Below are 20,530 nucleotides of genomic sequence, written 5' to 3'. Positions count from 1 at the left end.
CAGACTACACCGATATATAGACTAGGAGGTGACTTTTAGGTTTCCAGAAAATTCCCTGGTCTCCAGCATTATCTTCCACTTCTGCCTGTTGCCTGAAATTTCTTTTCCATTGATCTAGAACTAGATCTAGAATTGCCATTGATGTAGAACTAGAACCATGATTCCAAATATAAATATCTCAGGATGAGATCACATTGATTTCATCATGCTAATGTGGAAATTACTGATGGAGGATTTTCTGAACATAAGATTTGCTTGTTGGCTTCTTGGTTTATTTGGATTAGGAATGTGTTTGGGGGAGTCACTCCTGAAGTAGATGATTAGGAAGGATAGTGGGAAAAACATATTTAGGAGAAACATAAAGGAAAATTGGCAGTTGATCAAAAAGGATGAAGTTGGGCTTCTGCACACATTTACTTGGACCTAGTAATCAAACAAAACAACTTGTAAAAACATAGTGGAATAAATATAGGTTTATTCGCTCCTCCTTAAAATCTATCCCAAATAACACATGATGGAAAATTATAAAAAATACATACCATCCTCAGTGATATAAGGGAATGTCGATAACCTAAAATCATATCCTTTTTGAAGTCTGTTTCCCAAATAATGTGAAATGTACACTGAAATAGGTAAAGAAACTCAAAGCTATGCATTCATCCTCAGCCCTTGGGCAGGAAACAGAATTAAGGTTTCTAGTCATGCTTGCCCTATCTTCAGATACTTTGATTAGACCTTGGAGATCTAGAGTTAGTGTAACCCTTTGATAGAATTTGGAGTGTCCTTTTAGAAAGTGCTAAATTGCTGGAGAGGTAGAACTAAAGGAGATTCCACATAAATAATGCCATTTATACTTGACTATGGCCCAAACACTGAGCACATCAAGAATGTCAAAGGTGAGGCTGGGAAGAGCAGGAACACATAGAGCCTGTCACTTGCTGGCTTTTGAATGCTCAAAATTTGCGGAGCATGTACTCATAAAGCTAAGAAGGAAAGTGGAGAAAGATGCGCTAACAATGCCTGATTGGATGACATGTTTGGGACAAGCAAACCCAGTAAAAGCTGCAGGCTCTTTCAGCTTAATTCTCCTGTTCATAACTTAGAAGTAATTAGCATAGGACCTGTGCATAGATACTGGGGAAAAAATTCAAAGAAAAGAAACATAAGCAAAAGTCAGATGAAAGATGCAATATGCATAAGAGAGGGCATACTCATTTTTAAAAAACAAGAAAAATTGCAAAAAATGATAGTTCATAGTTTCAAGGTTAACTACAGGTGATATGATTTATTGTTGTTGTTCTTTTTTTTTTCTTTTTTCTTTTTAAGGAAAGCTCAAAGAAGAGCCTCAAGGATTCAGAAAAGAGATTATATCACAACACCGGGAAACAGAAAGCAAACTAATGGTGCACAGAAAAGCCAAGGAATAATAAAGCAGAAAATATTACAGAGATGAAAAAAGCACACTGCACACTAGAAGCAACAAAAAATAGAATAAGTGTAACTAAAATGTTTCCTCTTGGCCTCTCAATGCAAACACAAAATGAATAAAGAACAAAGACATTGAAATTATTTTGGAGAATATATGAATATATGACACAGTGATCCAACATACAGACAGAACAATAGAACTGAAAAAATAAGATAAAAAATATAATGGGAGAACACTTTCTTAAAATAAATTTGTTAACATGCAAATTGAAAATGTACAATGTCTGGGATAAACAGTGTTGAAACAGAATGGTCAAAAATGAAACATATTCTGAAATTCAAGAATAAAGAAAAAATTATATAAGCATGTGGCCTGAAAAGTAAGTCACCTATAAAAAAATAAAAGGGAAATATTGATTTCAACACTCTCCACATTCAGTGCTGGAAGAACATGAGTTAATGTTTAAAAAACAAATTTTGACAGTGTTGTGATCAAAGGCTAAGAGGAAAGAATAGTCATTCCTTGGTATCCACAGCGGACTGGTTCCAGGACCTCCGTGGACACCAAAATATGAGGATACTCAAGTCTCATATAAAATGTCACAGTATTTGCATAAAGTGTATACACATCCTCCCATATATTTTAAGTCAGCTAGATTACATATAATACCTAATACAATGTAAATGCTATGTAAATAGTTGTTATATTGTATTTTTGTGTTTTATAGTTGTATTGTTGTTATTTTGAATATTTTTGATCCACGGGTAGGTCTGCATATGTGGAAGCTGCGGATATGGAGGGCTGATTTTACAACTAAGAACTTTATACCTAGCCAAGGTTTTACTCGAGTATAAACACAAAGAACAGATTCTCAAGCATGCAAGAATTCAAGAAATAAACACCAGAGAGCTCTTGAGAAGCGATCACCCCCTCAAAAAACAAATCACACAAAAAGATCCCTGCTGTTTGTCACATTTCAGTCAAAAGACTTGCATCAAAGTAAGCAATTAAGAACAGAAAAGATGAAGTAAACAAAGTGGGAATGAGCATTCATCACTTTAAAATATAACATTATGATTAAATCACTTTGGAAATTATGATTACAGAACAGAATTTGCATGTTGTAAAGCCCAATAATAGTAATAATAACCAAGATAAAGAACAGGAGTAGTAAAGCTTGTTTATTTCCTCTTCCTTCAAAACAAGAAGCCAATTGATATATACTAAAATAATAAACACATGTCCAGCCTCTTGATACTGTTATGAACTCCCACTACTTTAATTTTGGGGACAATTTCAGGAATAATTACTATCTCTTTGTTGAAGAAAGAGGTATCTTAATTTTAAAAATTCCTTCGCTTTTACTGCAATTCATTATTCTTCTGTTAAACACAATTAAATATGTGCTCTGTAAAGTAAAAATAACAAGGATGGCTTGATTTAAATTTCTGACTAGGCTTTCTTCCTTTACACAAGAGGCTGTGGAATTTTGTGGTTGATGGTGTAGACTCTGGAGGTGAGTTTAAAATAATGAACACACTACCTACCATTTGTAGCTTACACCTTGCTGTTTCAGTTTCCTCATTAGAAAAGTGAGAATAAAGATAATATATATCTCACAGAATTATTCAAAAAATGAACATGTCCATTACTGTGAAGTGTTATCATTGTCCCTAAGTTTATTGTAAGTACTAAATATGTCACTTTTCTGTGTTGTTTTATTTTTTGGTTTAGCTAATATGTATTTGGAAAATAACATCATTATTCATTAAAAAGAAATATTTTAAATCCGTGAGTGGACAAACTAGGACACAACTAAATTTCCTTCCTGTATACTCTTTCTTCTGCTCTATTTATGGAATTATGCCATTATGACCCTTCAAGAAAATCTTCTCCAAATTTTTATTACTACATAGCAATTCAGAATCTAATCTCTCTCTCTCTCTCATATCTATCTATCTATCTATCTATCTATCTATCTATCTATCTATCTATCTATCCACACACATATATACACACATACACATATATACTCTCTCTCCTCTCTCTCTCTATATATAGACTAACATACACACACACACTTCTTTTTTCTTTTACCTGCATGGTAGGTGTTTGAAAGGAAAACAATTCAAAGATAATAACTTTAAAGCCATTTATAGTTCAGGTATTGCTTTGTATTAAATGTCACTTGGAGATGAATTCTATTGTTCAGAAAGTTCCATCTGTTTCTCTAACTTGCACAATATCAAATTCTTAAAACCTTATGTATACTGGCATTTCAAGAACAGTTCCTGAAATTAATTTGGTGTCATAATTCTGTTGTTAATTAGATATAAAACAACCCCAAAGTGTCTAGCATCTGTAGGTACCTGCCCATCTTATGGAAAATTCTAGAACTAACAATGTGTTCTGCTTGGAACAGCAGATTTATATTGTCTAATGATATAAATAAATGATGTTATGGGGATGTAGGCTTGATTGCCCAATGATGAGATTATGAAATTCTGAAATACACTGAAATTTAAATGAACACGCCAAATGTCAGGACTTAATGCTTCATTCCCTTCAGCTCTGAATGCTCTGAAGGAAAAAGATCTTGGTTGCCTTGACATAGACCAGTGGAACCTAATAGCCCAGAACAAACCCATTCATATATGCTCAACTAATTTTTGACAAAGATTCCATTAATATACAATGGGGGAAAGTATAGACTCTTTAATAAATGGTGTTGGAAAAACTTGATATTGACATGCAAACTTTAAAATCAGATCTTTCTTTTATATCACGCACAGAAATGAATTCAAAATGGTTTAAAGACTGGAACTGAAATCATGGCACTTGCAGAAGAAAACATGATGGAAAAGCTCTCTGACTTTGGTCTTGGCAATGATTTTTTAGATTTGATCTCAAAAGTACAGAAAATAAAAGCAAAAATAAACAATTAGGACTACATCAAGCTAAAAACTTCTGTACAGCAAATGAAACAATGAAGAAACAAAAAGGCAACATACAGAAAAAAGAAAATATTTGTAAACCATATATCCAGTAAGGTGTTAATATCCAAAATATATAAACAACTCATATAACTTAATTGCAAAACAAGTAACAAAAATAAACAAAAAACACCCCAAATAACTCAAGTTAAAAATGGGCAAAGGACCTGAATAGACATTTTCGCAAAGAAGACCAAAAATAGCCAACAGATACATGAAAAGATGATCAATATTATCAATCATTAGGGAAATGTAAATCAAAATCACAATGAAGTATCACCTCATACCTGTTAGAATGGCTATTATCAAAAAGCCAAAAGGTAAATGTTGGCAAAGGTGTGGAGAAAAGGGAAACCTCGTACTCTGTTGGTGGAAATATAAATTGGTACAGAACTTTCAGAAAACAGCATGGAGGATTCTTGGAAAATTAAAAATGGAACTGCCAAATGGATGAAGTTTAATGAGGTATAGTTAGCGAAAAGAGAGATTGCAACAGGAAGAGAGAAGATGAAACAAAAGTAAATTCAAAGCAGTTCAGGGTTCCTTATTTATCTTTTCCACCCTAATATAAATTTATGAAAAAAATCTTAACCCATGGTACATAAGGACCACTCTGTTTTTGGAGGAAATAAAAGAACAATAACAGAGAACACGGCCTTGAGAGAAACAGTAGAAATGCTATACAAGAAAACCAACCCTTGGACATTTGAGCCTTTCAAAAAAGGTGTTTAGAGTCAGAGCTGGCACCGTTAGGAAAATCATTATTATTTTTTAAAATTTAGAAATGAGTAGACTTATTTTTATTTTTTGGAACTCTTCAGACTTGAGCACCCCATCCAGTGGACATCAAAACTAATATTCTTTGGTGTCATGTCTAAGAAGGCTGTCGGTGTTCTAAAAATAGCTGATGTTCATTTAACTTGGCATAGTTCATCAAGGAATTGAACTCTCCGCTGCCTGGCCCAGGAGGTTGTAACTTCTCTCAGACTGTCTGGAAATGTCTGAATTTAGTTTTCCATCAGGTAGCTTCCTCTAGTTTCCTTCATGCTCATATGGTATATTAACAACAAAATAAACCAACCACATCTCCGTGGAAACAAGCACAGATGTTTCAGAATATGCCTGCAGAAAGAACCCGTCAATGAACAACCTGTAGTTCTTTAATTAATTCAAATATTTTGCTGTCAGCTCTCTCTTTTTGAAGCCACAGATTGTTTTTCATTTTGAGATTCACTTTTTACCCGGTAATAGAAACAGATAGGTTTCTTTGGTCCCACTGTGTCAAGATTTAGAAACAAGGCTCCTTGAAAATCACAAGCTGTGGAGTAATTCATCTGTAATTACAATTTGGAGCCTTTTATCCTCTCGATTAAGGTCACATCATAGTCAAATGGATAGCATTGCTCTTCTTTTATTATATCAAGCATTCCATTTTGGAAGCGTTTCTCCTAGATGGGCCAAAATATATATTTCTATTTAATAAGTCAGAATCTTACACAGCTCTGTTTTAACAATTATGCAAACTCCACCTAAAATTTTTCTTACATTAATCCAATATCCATGTTTTTCCCCCAAATATTCCTGTGAGCCAGAAGACCACAGCTTTTTATTTTTTTCTTTTTTAATGTTATTGTTCATGTGGGAATGGTGTCTGAAATCTGACCTGGGAAATAGATTTTACCTGCCTGAATTCCTAGGTTGGGGACAGATTACATTTTTTTCCCTCTATTCTTTGGCTGTGTTGAAGGAACATCAATCAAATGACAAGACAAGTGGACTGAAGCTTAACACTGAAAGAAATTACCATATGGATTTATTTGATGGCATAAGGAAATATTTTGGATGGAATATAGTTGTGTTAGTAGCTTATTATAAATAATAACACATATTATTGATTTTTTAATGTTTACTGATAACATTCTCATGAACTTGAATGAACTTGTCCCCTGGAATTCACATAGATGGGGAAAAAAAGGCTCAAAGGAAAAGCAGGTTAATGTAACAGGTAAGGGTGAAGCTTGAATCATGCTTTTTGGTTTGCCAAATGGCAGTGGTCTGGAGAGCACAGCTTTGGGAAGGTAAAATGTTCACACACAGATGCTAAGAATGCCTGTTGCTCTACTCTCAGCCCCATCACGATTTGAGGTGGAAAATAAGAGAGGATAAAGTCCTTACCATATCTCCCCCTTGTAACTGATTTCTGCTATGGAAAGCAAAGCAAAGGAAAGGAAAGAGAAACAAAACACAACAAAACAAAACAATTAAAGGCACGATTTCAGTCTTTACGGATTTTTATCATCTGATAGAATTGTTGACACTAATCACATGAATCAGATACATACAACTTTTAAAGCTCTGTATCAACAAACACTGATTTTAACCACTAGTGATGCTAATGTGAGACTAGAGAAGCTTGTTTTAAATTATAGCCCATTGATCATAAACCAATTCTTAAAATTGTGGTAACCTCTGTCATAATTACTGAATTCTTATTATTGGATGAATGTTCATAATTCTTAAGGCAACTCATAGCACATACTGTTTCACTAGAAGAAATCTAATCTTCGAAGTATATAAACAACTGTTTAAGTCTGGGTGGGACAAAATGCTGATGTATATTTATGAAATTTTACTCATGTATGTTATATATAACTCAGAAACTAGAGTCAGTGTTACTCAGGAAAGATATGATGAAGCACATTCTTTACAAAAATTTTACCCCAGAATTTTTATGCTGTTATTATTAAGGGATCTATGAATTTCTCTCTTCTGGGATATCTTCTGGAGCTGTAAATCGTGCCTCTGAATTTGATTTCTTAAGAGTTACCTAAAAGTTGTAAAGTTCGTTGTATGACAACCTCCCAGAATTCCTAAATAATACCTTAGTTTCTAAATTTCTAGATATTAACACTTCACTGAATCAATGCTAAACAAAGCAAACCTTGAGAATTGTATGAGATCAAACAAAGATGAATAAGTTTTCCATTACAATCATGATCATTTGGACTCTTTCACCCCATTTATAGAGAAAAGGATATAGATCATGTTTAATGTTTGAAGGGTCATTTTATAATACAAATACAATTCACAATTAATAGTGAACATTATGGTTTTATTCTACGTAGTCACACAGTCTAACAAGCTCTCAAATTAACATTTACCCACTCTGGGATTAAGGACTGAATTGAGAAAAGAAAAATCTATCATTACTAGCTAATAACATATTAATAGATGGGAAAGATTGCAACCATGGACATAATAAAGGAAATTGAATGAGGTTACCTGGATGAAGGAATCACAAAACTAGGTTGCTTGGGAGAGAAAAACCTCATCTTGTCTTACCAGTGTGGTCTGATATGATGGCAGGAGGGTGGGAGACAACAAAGGGCAAAGCTCATCTATCACCTTGAGTATCAGTTTAAAAGTTGGATCTAGAGTGTTATGGGACACAAAGAATCTCAGAGTATGAAATTTGTGGCATGCAGGTATAGGTAGGTGTTGTCAACCAGACCAAACAGATTTTGGGGCATTCTGGAAAAGAGAGCCTGAGGATAACATTAACTCACACTGCTGCCCCAAAAAAGTGATAATTGCAACGGATGTTGATAGATGCCAAAGGATCACTACATTAGTGGAGAAATGGAAAGGTACTCAATAACAACCTACTACGAACTAGGCTAAATAAGAAACCTGAGTTTTGAAGACTTTAAACACCCAGCTGGCTTCCATTATTGGCCACAGCCCCTCTGGTCTATTCAAGACAACCAGAGAGAGTTTTTCAAAACCCAAGTCACTCCTCTGCTCAAAACCTGTCCCGAATCTCCTTTCACTCAAAGTATACATCAACATCCTCACAGTGACTCTCAGGTCTTACACGATCTAGCTGTTTTCCCTTCTCAGGCTTTATGTCTTCTTGCCTAGATCCTGCCATATGCCCACTCTTCTGTTTCTTAGGTTGTGGCTTAGGAACCTTTGCAAGATCTTTTCCCCTTGCCTAGATTGCTCCTCCCCAAGATGTTTGCTAGATAATATGCCACCTCCTGTGTCTCTGCTCAAAGGGCACCTCTTAAATAATATTGAACCTACCCTCGTGTTTTGAAATTGCAACCTACATACTCTTTCCTCTGCTGCCATTCCCAACCCTCTCACCTACTTTGGTTTTTCTTTTATTTCCAGCTTCTACCATCTTCTTACAAAGTATGTGATTTACATATTACGTTCCTTATTATTCTCCCCTTGCCTAGAATGTAAGCTCAATGAAGATAGAAATCCATTCCTGTTTTCTATAATGTATCCCAAATGCCTATGCTTAATAATGAAAAGAACATAAGCAAAAGTTGTAAGAATGAATAAAATAAATGAATGCAGAAACTGACTGATGATTACACCGCAGGTGAGCTAGGATTTGTATTAAAGTTGCTTTCTACTATTCTCTCAGTAGATGTAGACTAAGTATGCTACTGGGCATTGAGTAGAAAAAAGAGCCAACGTCCAAGCCACTTTTACTGTCCATGAATACAGGATTGGCTACAAAATGACCTTGAAACCTCTGTAGATAGATTAAAAGTGCAGTAATGCACAGACTGAGACCTTTGTTCCCATCAAAAAGGAGAGTTTTGATTTCCTTATGGTCCACTTGTAGTCGTGTTCTTTATTAACATAGGTGTCCTTGAGTCTGATCAATCAGAAGTTTTCCCCTGCGACTTACTGAGCCAATGGCTTTAATTCAAAATGTAATAATAAAGCTGTCATCAGCAGACGAATGCAAGCTGCTGTTCTGTGTCTGCTTTCCTTCCGGTGTCTGCTGCTAGCCACCTTCATGTTCTCCGTGGTAAGAGTGGGGCTGCTGTGGGGGTGGGCAGTGGACTTAATTAAATCATTAACCTTCCTCACCAGTTCTTTTTAAACTAAGAAAAACACATCCCAGATGTAATTGGGTATTAATATGAAATATGGGTCTTTAAGACTCCCTCCTATTCCGTTTTTAGAACACAGATGTAATTATCATGCCTAGCTGAGCGTGCTCTAGAAGGTGAACTAAATGATGGCCCTAGAAGGCATGCATAATTGGAATGAGGCCCTCTGAGAAACGTGATGATGATTTTTATAATTCTGCCCAAATGTGAGTCTCTCTTCATGGAGCCCGTGAGCTTAGCATTGCTTGACATAAATGAGATTACTGGGTCATGACAGCCCAGGTTCTTTTGCCAATAGCGCTTAAGTCATTTGGAGACAATACAGTAAAGGTCATCAGTGTAGGTGGACTTTCACCTGATCGGGGAGGTCTGGAGCCTGAGTGAGGGAGTAGAAAAGAAAATGAGGGGTCATCAATCAAAGCAGACTGCTGAGTTCAGGCTGTGTAATAGGCAAGGGCTCCCAGCCGAGGCCCTGAAGTCAAATCACAAAGAGGGTGCTTCAGCCCACTTTTCCACTCAGCCCCAGCTCTTCTCCCAATCCTTTCCAAGTAACTGTTTCAGGATTCTATGTTGAAGGCTTAATTTTTCAATAGTATCCTTTATACCCTCCTGCTCCAAATAAGCCAGAAAAATGTGCCAAACAGAGCAGAAGAGGCATATTCCTGCCTCAAACCCTATTTATAGCAACAGTAGTTATGCTACTTTACAGTTCCATTTTGATTAGGGTTTTGAGTGAGGATGTCTGCTTCTTTCCCACGCATATTCCTCATCCTTAGGTCTGGAGTTAGAAGGAAGGAAGGAAACCAGCTTCTGTAGAACTTTCTACATGTGACTCACTTTTGTATGTTATGTTTTTTAGTCTTAACAAGAACCTGGCAAATGTGTCAAAGAGCAAATGGTTGAGAGAAGAGTTAGGGAAACTTGCCCTGAGTCACACAGATAGAAAGGACAGAGCAAGAAGCTGGCTTTGCCCCTACCTATAAGGCCCACTAGTCTATCTTACTAGGGAAAACCCAAGGAACCTTCTAATCATGTTGGTTGCCTTTTAATTGCTCAGATTGTCCCTTTCACCCTTGACTTAGTTTTAATATACTCATAGGTAAAGCAGAAGTCAGAGATGCATTGCAGAGCCTACTCTAGAGAGCCAGTCTTTAATTTACAATGAACTAAATTACAAAAAATCTACATAACCAGATTTTTCACCCTTGGCTTACTTTTAATATACACATAGGTAAAGCAGAAGTCAGAGATGCATTGCGGAATCTACTGTAGACAGCCAGTCTTTAATTTACAATGAACTAAATTACAAAAAATCTAAATAACCAGATTTTTCTGCCATACATAAAATTTTAGAGTTTTTTTTTTTTTTAAATTGGTGAAACTAGAATAAAGGAAACTATGAGAGGTAAGAGTAGATGGCAATAAAACTAAAAGAAAAGGTTGTCCTGCCCGCGTGGCTGGGCTGAAGACTTTTAGTCTTACTAAAAGCTCTGCACAAATGGACTTATTTCTCAGTTCAACTCTTTTAGCCCCTGAAATGTCATGAAACACCAGTTCATTTAGGTTGATAGGCATTCAACGCTGGAGAATGCAGCTGCCTTCAGACGCTTTAACGGGCTATCAGTCACTGACCCATTGGGAATTAATTTTAGGAGATTGCTTCTAATGCTCAGTGTAGGTCCATCTGCACTGGGGGATTTGGAGTCAGGCTTGTATCAGGAGGAAGTTGAAACATGAAATAGATTGAGTTTAAACAGAACTTAGCGGAATAGGTGTTTCCTACCGCAGGAAGGCTCTTGTTGCCTAGGAATAGCAGAGGTGCACAAGGCCTGTAGTTCTGAGGTCAGAAAAAAGGGAGTCGATGCATATATGGCCTAGCAATGGTTGATAGTCTGGGATGAAGAAAAGGTGAACAGTCTTTTTCAAATAAGACAGTAAAGATGTATGTCGTTGGACCTCTGGTGGGGCAAGGATGGATGTGATTCTGCATTTCTGTAGAAACACAGATTGTGTAGGTACCAAAAATAAAATCTGCAAATTTGCACCAAAATAATATGATAACTTCTTTATCTTATTTTGAGATTTTCTTATTTGGTGATCCTTTTAGAATATTTTCAGAAATCTCAAAGAGAACAGAAAAGTTTCCTTTCGCTTAGTATCTCTCAAGCTGGCTGCACATTCGAATCACCGAGGGGCAGTGTAATATAACATGGATGTCCAAAAATTCTGATGTAATTTGTCCATGGTGCAGTCCAGGCTTCAGTTTTTAAAAAATTCCTCGGATGTTTTATTGTGCAGCCAGCATTGAGAATCACCTCATTAACTTAAAGCCATGTAATCCTGAGCCTCAGACATTGAGCAGAGGATCAAATAATATTGCTTTTAATCCACTCCCAACATGTGGCTATAAAAAAGTGAAACCCATTTCCTCTTTTGAGGGAGAAAACATCAGTGCCTCTGCAGCTTGGAGAGCAGGAATGGGTCGGTGCTTTCAGAATGCAAGAGGTGGCACCCAGTGCTAGCAAATTATAATAGAGGATGTTGGGGCAGATGTGCTTTTGATGGGACTGCATTTTTTAATCATCGGGTGGAAATTGTGCTCAGCAGACTATGTCTGACTACATCAGAGGTTGGAGTCATATGTGAAATGAATATCTGAGAAGCCTCCCCCTAGGAAAGCCAGAAAAACAGGGCAGCTAAATTCAATACCTGAGTTAAACATAAACAGTAGAGAGAGTATAATATTAAATATTAATAAATATTAGATATAAATAAATAAATAAATAAATAAATAAAGGGTCTTATGTGGCGTAAACAATGCTCTGGACCCTGGGGGAAACAGAAATGATTGCGGTACAGACCATCTTGTTGGAGAGCCCACTTATTACTGATGGATAGACAGCTATACAACTGGGACATTAGGTAGGAGATAAGGCAGTATCTGGAGACTTCCCAGAGAGTGGTGCTGAAATGATTACAATGCAAAGGAAGAAAAGACCCAGAGAAGGGATTTCAGAGCCAGAGGCATCTATGTTTTTATCCTGCCAGTTTCAGCCACTTGGTATATGTGTGGCCTTAATTAAGGCAATTAACCTCAACCTGAACCTCACCATTTCCCCTTTGAAATAAGGAAACCAAGTTCAACCTGGTGTTATAACAATTAGTGATTATGGATGTTACATGCCTCGCACAGTTACTAGGAAATGGTAGCTTTTGGGTGAGCACAGGAAAAGGGGACTATAAAGTTAACATGACCATGTAGATGACTACTGTTATTGGGACTTGCAGTATAAAGGGGCATGTTTTAATAATTATGCTGCAATAACACTCTAAACTTGGAAAATCCTAGGTAACCATTATATATGGTCACCTTATAAATGATACTGATAAGGTGTCACTGATGAGGCATCAAGGGCATAAGATTTGGATTACACTGTCTGGTTCAAATTTCGTGTACATTGTTCTGATGTGGTGACTCATGGCTGTAATCCCATCACTTTGGGAGGCTGAGCTGGGCGGATCACAAGGTCGGGAGTTCGAGACCAGCCTGGCCAACATGGTGAAACCCTGTCTCTACTAAAAATATAAAAATTAGCCAGGAGTGGTGGAGTGTGCCTGTAGTCCCAGCTACTCAGGAGGCTGAGGCAGGAGAATAGCTTGAACCTCGGAGATGGAGGTTGCAGTGGGCCAAGATCCTGCCGCTACACTCAAGTCTGGGCAACAGAGTAAGATTCTGTCCCCTACCCCAGAAAAAAGTTGTGTACATCACTCACTAGCTATGTAACCTTGAGTCAGTTAGTTAACCAATCAGAATCTCAGTTTCCTCAATTACAAACTGGGATTGATAATAGTACCTTTCATATATAAGTGAGCAAATCAAATGTTTAATATTTGTAATGTCTTTAGATGAATCTATAGGACATCTTAAGCACTCAAGAAGTTCCAGTTAATGTTATTATGGCTAGAAATAGTGATAGATTTATAATTGGAAGGTGGAGAAGCAGGGGAAAAAATGGAAGTCAATTGTTGCAAAAGAAGAAAAGGACTCAATTCAACAGATGTGGATATAAGAAGAGCAATATTGACTTTTGAAAGAATAATTTACTAGTTTAATGGGATCTAAAAACTTGCAGAATTAGTGAACAAGAAAGAAATGTAGTCTTTGCCTATAGATCAGTCTTCCTAAAGGCTTGGCAGTGAATGATAGAACCCAAATGGTTGGAAATTGGAAGGAGAGGTAGTATTGAGGAAAGGAAGTAGAATCTTTTGGGTATTCTTAAAGACAAGGAGGAAGGTGTTAATGGAATGGGTGAACTTTAAGTACAAAGGATGGTAGGGGTTATTAACGATCAAAGTTGTTGAGGTAGGGATAGAGTCATGGTCAGATAGGTAGGATCTAATCTTAGAAAGATGAGAAGAAATTGCCCTTATATTTATTTTTTATGCTTTATGCTGCTGGAATGAGAGAACAGAGAATGGGAGTGGACATAGAGTAATGTCCACATAGAAGTCTAGCTTACCCCATGGGTTCTTGATCCTCTGCTGTTCTTGAGGGGTTTTCTTTCCGTAACCATTCTAGTTTATTCTCTCTCTTCACAAAGACAATTTTGCAATTGCCTATGTGATTTGCTGTCATCCTAAAGAAATACATAGATGAATAATAAAAGTAAATAAACTCTGTTGAGTCTACATCTTTTAGCTGTTATCTAACCACTCTCCTTATCCAAACTTTTAAAAAATTGATCTAAATTTGCCTAACCACATGACCTCCTCCCATTCATTTCCAAACCTATTGTCACCTGGGTTTTGACGCCTTCACTTACATCCACCATATTTCTAGTCATTATCCTTTATTTTCACATTGAGAAGTGAATAGGTTTGGTTTTTTTTTTAATTTTTAATTTTTTTTAGTGCTTACCTTACGAGACCTACGAGTTACATAGGCACTCAGCCTCCTTCTGGAACTTTCCCACTGTGTTCTTCTGGTCCAGCGTCTATATTCCTGACTGTAGCTCCTTTGTCACTCACAGACTCTCTTATTCTAGTCATGTTTTCAGTGGTGTTCTTTGGGTTCTATCCTCAGCCCACACATATTCTCACTCTTCACTGTTCTCCGGAGATATAATTCACTCCAACATTTTTTAAACTGCTCCCCTGTTAAGATAACAATTCTCAAACTGGTAAGTTTATCGAGAGTTTTAAACTCTTACACCCAACGCCTTGATTAAAGTCTCTGGGATCTCAAACAGGTACCTGAAACCCAGCATTTATAAAATGAAACTCATCATCAAACCACTCATTCTGTTTCCATATCCCCATAAACTCCGCTTACTAAAAGTCCCAGTGCAGATTCTGAAGCCGAAGTGCCTGAGTATAAAACTCAGCTCCATCATTTCCCACCTGTGTGACCTTATGTAAAACATTCAACATTCCTATATCCCAATTTTTTCTTCTAAAATGCAAATAATGGAATTTAGCTATCTTGGGTTATTGTGAGGATAAAGTTTTAAAAAAGTGAAAATCATGTAGAAGAATGCTTAGTGTAAAGGTGCTAAATTAAAGATAGCTATTATTGCTATTTCAATATTCTCATTCTGTCTTTTCATTGGAGCACCTTAGCCTACCCATGTACTCACGCTAGAAGCTTAGGGAATGTTTCTGATTCTGCCTTCCTCAGTCTCCACATCTACCAATGGCCAACCCTCAGTAATTTTACTAAGCATTTAAAAAAATCTGTCTTCTCTTTTCATTTATGGCCTATACTATTTCCTTAATTTGAAACCCCACCAAATATTTTCGACATTACTGACAGTGTCCCAAAGGGCCTCTGGACTCCAGGTGTGTCTCCCACAAATCCATTTTAAACCCAGTCCCTGGACTTTAATTAAAAGACAAACGTGACACTGGAACACTCACATTTAAAACCCATAGATGGCTCCCATGTCTACCCAAGTAAGTCAGGTTCTCAATATGGCATGTGAACTATGAGCCTCACGCCAGATCTTGAAGCATGTATGGGAGTGTCATGGAGCCCTGGACACAAAAGCTAAAAAACGGATTCAGCTGGATTGTATGGACTTCCAAAGAAAAGAGACTGGTGGTTGATATGAAGAGTGTAGAGTAACAGTACTTTTTCTGCTCATTTTCTTCCTAAAAAATTATTCTCTTAACTCATGCATCTGTGTGTATGTGTGTGTACATGCTGCGTGAAACAGGAACCATGAAGAAGATCAACACTGATAGTGTTAGGGAGAGCAGTGGTGCCATGGAGGTGGGGGGAAAGTCTTGGTTAAGGAAAAAAAAGGCCACAAAAATGTTGAAGCAAAAAACCCAATTTTGTATATTGGAAATGTAGAAAAATTAGTTTACACTAGAAATAAGAAGAGATGGTAGGTTAAAGTCATTAGAAAAATAAATGATCATGATTCTTGGCCTCAGGAAAACTTTTAAATAAAATATAGATAGATATATTAGATAGAAAGATGTATGATAGATAGATAGAAATATGTCTAGCTTTATATTCTTATGTATATTTTACATATATTTATATAGTCATCTCTCAGTATCAGTGAGTATTTATTCCAGAACTCCTTTGGATACCAAAATTCATGGATGCTCTGGTCCATTACATGAATAAAAACTATACACATCTTCCCATATACTTTAAATTATCTCTAGATTACTTATAATACCTAATACAATGTAAATATTATGGAAATATTTGTTATGTTGCATTATTTTCTATTCATATTATTTTTATTTTTGCATTGCAATTTTTTATTGTCTTTTTGTTTTTTCCCAAGTATTTTCTATCTGCGGTTGGCTGAATCCACGGATATGAAACCTGCAGATGTGGGGAGCTGACTGTCTGTAGGCAGATATTTGTATCTATCTATTTATTTGTCTATATAAATATCTATAGCTATATTTACATATACAAGGCAAAAAAGGAATATATGGAAATGTATGGAAAATAGTTGTAAATAATTTTTAAATTGGGTTGTCATAAACAGGAATAAATAATTTAATTTGTGATTTTAAGATATCAAGACAGAGTAAGATTTGATTTTAGATACCCTAATGTAGATGAAGAGACCATGCTGGAGACTAAGGTGGAAGAAAAGGATCAGGAGTTGACTGACAGTCATTTGGATAATGACCTGAGAATCTAGGTCAAGTGTGCCTTAAAATTCACACTCTAACAGTAGTATAATGTCCAAGTTGAGGAAAAACTTTCCATTCAGCCGGGTTTTGAGTGGTGGGGGCTTTCTGATCCCCAGGTATGTGAGAAATTCTAGGGGTGAAAGCTGAACACACAGAGGTATCACCTGCTGAGTGCTGTCAAAGTTATCACTCACATTCAAAAGTGAGGACATATCATGCTGGTGTGTGGATGGCCATGGAATGAAAGCACAGAGCAGCAGTTGGGATTACGTAGAAACTTAAACAACCAGGAAAAGTCAGGGGAACGCAGAGTGGTCACGTTCAGTGAGGTTGGCAGAGGCAGCAAAGAGATAGTGTTTGCTCCTGACTCAGGAGGTCAGGAAGTTAGTAGAGTTGATGAAGCATGTAGGGTCGATATAATTTGAAGTTTGTCCCCTCCAAATCTCATGTTAAAATGTGACCCCCTATGCTGGAAGTGGGACCTGGTGGGAGGTGTTTGGGTTACGGGAGTGGATCCCTCATGAATGGTTTGCTTCCCTCCTTCCAGAAATGAGTTTATGTGAGATCTAGTTATTAAGGAGTCGGGGACCTCCCCCATCTCTTTCTCACTCTCTCTCACTGTGTGACATGCTTGCTCCCCTTTTACCTTCCATCATGACTAAAAGCTTTCTGAATCCTCACTGGAAGTCAAGCAGATACAGGTGCTATGCTTGTACAGTCTGCAGAACTGTGAGCCAAATAAATCTCTTTTCTTTACAAGTTACCAGTCTCAGGTATTCCTTTATAGCAATGCAAAATGGACTAACTCAAGGTGAATCAAGTTCTGGTTCTAGGACAGAGGCATGTTGTTACTTGTTCCTATTTTTGTTACCTCTTCATCAGTGAAGTGGACCTGTCGGTACCCACTCCATGCAGAAGGCAACCAAAGGCCTTCCAACAAATGCTGTCTTTGGTGAGAACAAAAGGTTGAGATCATCTCATGTAAAATTAATTAAGGGTAGTGTAAGGTGCTTTTGGCTGCAAATATCAGTGAAACCAGAGGCAGATGGTTACATATTTAGTTTTCTCAGCAGTAGAAGACCCAGTTTCTTTCCATATTACCACTCTGTTTTCTGTACCCATTGGCCATCATCCTCCAGCTTGCTTCCTCATGGTCACAAAATGGCAGCCACAGCTTCAGATACCACACCCTTAGACAACTGTCGACATACAACCTCACCAAGGGGTAGAAAAACATAGAAGCTTCTTTTTCCAACAGTTTTTTTTTTCCGTAATAACCAGTAAAACATTTCTCAGGTCACTTTGAGCAATAGTTTTCCTCTATCTTCTTGATCAACATTTTTGTCATATCTATTCCTATATTGATTATTGCCAAAGGGAGTGGAATACCTGTGAGTGAACTAGACTAATTGTCATCTTCCAAATGTGGGTATAGAACAAGTTCCCCATCCTGAGCATATGAGAGGAGGAGGCAGGACCATATATGGACAAGGGGGATGACCATCCTGTCGGTAGTATCTATCTTCAGAGTGTTTCACTGTCATTGAAGTTGCCACATTAGAGAAGAGAATCATGTCTGGATGAAATATCTTAGGAAAACTACTCTCTCTCATTATTATAAGGTTTGACTTCATCACTAGTTGGGGAGATTTCCACTTGGCCTGGACTGTGCTGCTACCCTCATAGGTCTTTGCAGGGAACGATTGGAGAAGGAGCAGATTGTTGGACAGTACTCCCATTGCTAAAACATCAACAACTTTTCTAAATTGCCAAAGTAGAGATTCAAACTGAATGTACTTCCAGACATATCTCTGCAAATCAAGACTGCAAATGTGCTCACCTATCAGATGGACCCACCTGATAGGTGAAGAGCACTGCAGGTAGGGTGAGACCATCACAAAATGTAGAGCTAAAAATGTATTATTTGCAAGAAAAGCTTTAAGTAGATTAGCTTGAAGAGTCAAAGTCTAATGATAGCCTAGAGTATAACTTTAATTTCTTGAATTACTTGAGCAATGGCATTGCATTTGTTCCATCTCAGAATTAATGAGGGAAAAAAACCTATAACTTAATTATAAATTTCTAAATTTGTCCTGCCTTGGGAGATAGATTATAGTGGAAATTATTGAACTCAATGTGAGTTAAGGGTCACTGTTTGTGATTCTCATATATTATTGATACAGATATTATGCTGACTGTCCTTCTAAAAATTATTCCAGGATATAGCCTATGAATTTGGTAATAGATATGTGGGTGTGTGTATGGGTTGTCTAAATCCTAAAAGTGAAATACCAAATCAAAAACAAAACCAAAACTGCAAAACTACACCCCACAAACCCTTGATCAGTTGACTAATGTTGATTAATTGAATTATAGTTGATTGAAACTTGACTTCTAGTTAATTGAAAAACTTGACTTCAGATTGTTCTTTATATTTTCTGCTCTATGTTTCCACTATTTTACATCAGAATGAGCCTGCTTTCATGGGCCTATGTGGATCTCATGGCCCACAGAGGAATCCCAGATTCCTCCGTTGTTTTCATAATTTGAATTTAATTAGATGTGCTTTCACATGTATTGCCTGATCTAATTATCATAGAAGCAACATGCATTCAGCAGAGCAGAATACAATATCCCATTTTATAGGTAAACAAATAAAGACATGGGTTTATGTCAGTTTTCTAAGGTAACACAACTAGTAAGTGGCAAAACTGAAAATCAAGCCCAGGTGTTTTATCTCTCAATTCAGAAGACTTTCAACTCCTAGTACAAAACATCCGATTTATATTGTCCAGTCCTAATTTTACATATTAAATTAGAATCTCCATAACTATGCTCAAACTTGCAAGAACATGAGCATGGTTTCTCTAGGAGGCAGAAATGCTGTGAAAATATGCTCCTGTTCCCCTCCTTGCTAAAGTGTAGAAGAATCCCAAAGGAGACATCAGAGAGACACTTAAGTGAATGCACCAAATGGAAGTATTGTCTCCCACCACCTCCCACCACTTTCAAAACACAGGCTGAAAATTGAAAAAAAAAAAGTTTTTTGTTTAAAGTATGTGGAAATGGAAGGATAGCAGCAGCCCTGCTCAGGAGTCAGAGACCAGGCTTTGGAATCAGGGAACATCCCCCAGCTCCCACTCACACTCAACTTTGCCCCATCCCACCTCCACCACTGACTGTAGATCCTGAAGACTAAGCTGAAATAACTAATCCTCAGTTCTATCCTCACCAAATTCAGATAATAACAGCTAAAGTATTGTACTTTGATTTACAAAACTCAACAAATGTCGTTTGTGTATCAGAACAAGGAAGTCTAAGCAAATAACCTACCTTCTAACTTTGACAAGAAAGGATAAGTCACTTCATAGAAACCCCTAACAAATCTACAGATTTCTTGCATTAGGTGATGTATTCTTTCTTCCTCCTCTTTGAACGCAATACGAAAGCTATCATTTTATTTTCTAATGATTATTCTTTTGTGTTCCAACTCTACCTTCTTCTATCTTCTGAGAAACTTCTTTCTATTATTATGTTTTCTTTGCACAGTTGTATTTTGAGCAACATGAGCGTTGTGGGGTGCTGACCCCCTCCTGCAGCTGAAAATTTGTGTATAACTTTTGACTCCTTAAACTTAACTACTAATAGCCTACCATTAGCCAGAGCCTTATTGATAACATAGACAGTCAATTAACACATATTTTGTATGTTTTGTGAATTTTATACTGTATTCCTACAATAGAGTAAGCTAGGGAAAAATATTAATAAAAAGTCATAAAAAAGTGAAAATACATTTACTATTTGTTAAACGGAAGTGGAGCCTCATAAAGGTCTACATCCTTGTCATCAGCATACTGAGTAGGCTGTGGAGGAGGAGGAAGAGGGGGAGTTGGTCTTGCTGCCTCAGGGGCAGAAGAGAAGGAAGAAAATCCACATATAAGCGGATATATGCCAAACCTGTGTTATTCAAGGGTCAACTGTATGTACTCTTTTTCCCATCAACATTTAAACATGATTGTTAGGGTAAC

At 36.9% G+C, this 20,530-nt stretch overlaps 1 long non-coding RNA gene across 1 annotated transcript in view; it reads left to right on the top strand.

Moving 5' to 3' along the window:
* Positions 1-2,058, top strand: part of LOC105473966 (uncharacterized) — a 37,862-nt gene extending 35,804 nt beyond the window's left edge. Inside the window, exon 4 of the long non-coding RNA XR_982599.3 lies at positions 1,327-2,058. This is a non-coding gene — a long non-coding RNA (uncharacterized lncRNA). The remainder of the gene's footprint in view (positions 1-1,326) is intronic.
* The last annotated feature ends 18,472 nt before the right edge of the window (positions 2,059-20,530 follow it).

The sequence above is a fragment of the Macaca nemestrina genome, chromosome 11 (assembly GCF_043159975.1).
Source record: "Macaca nemestrina isolate mMacNem1 chromosome 11, mMacNem.hap1, whole genome shotgun sequence".
NCBI lineage: Eukaryota > Metazoa > Chordata > Mammalia > Primates > Cercopithecidae > Macaca > Macaca nemestrina.
This window is presented reverse-complemented; position numbering and strand designations above follow the sequence as displayed.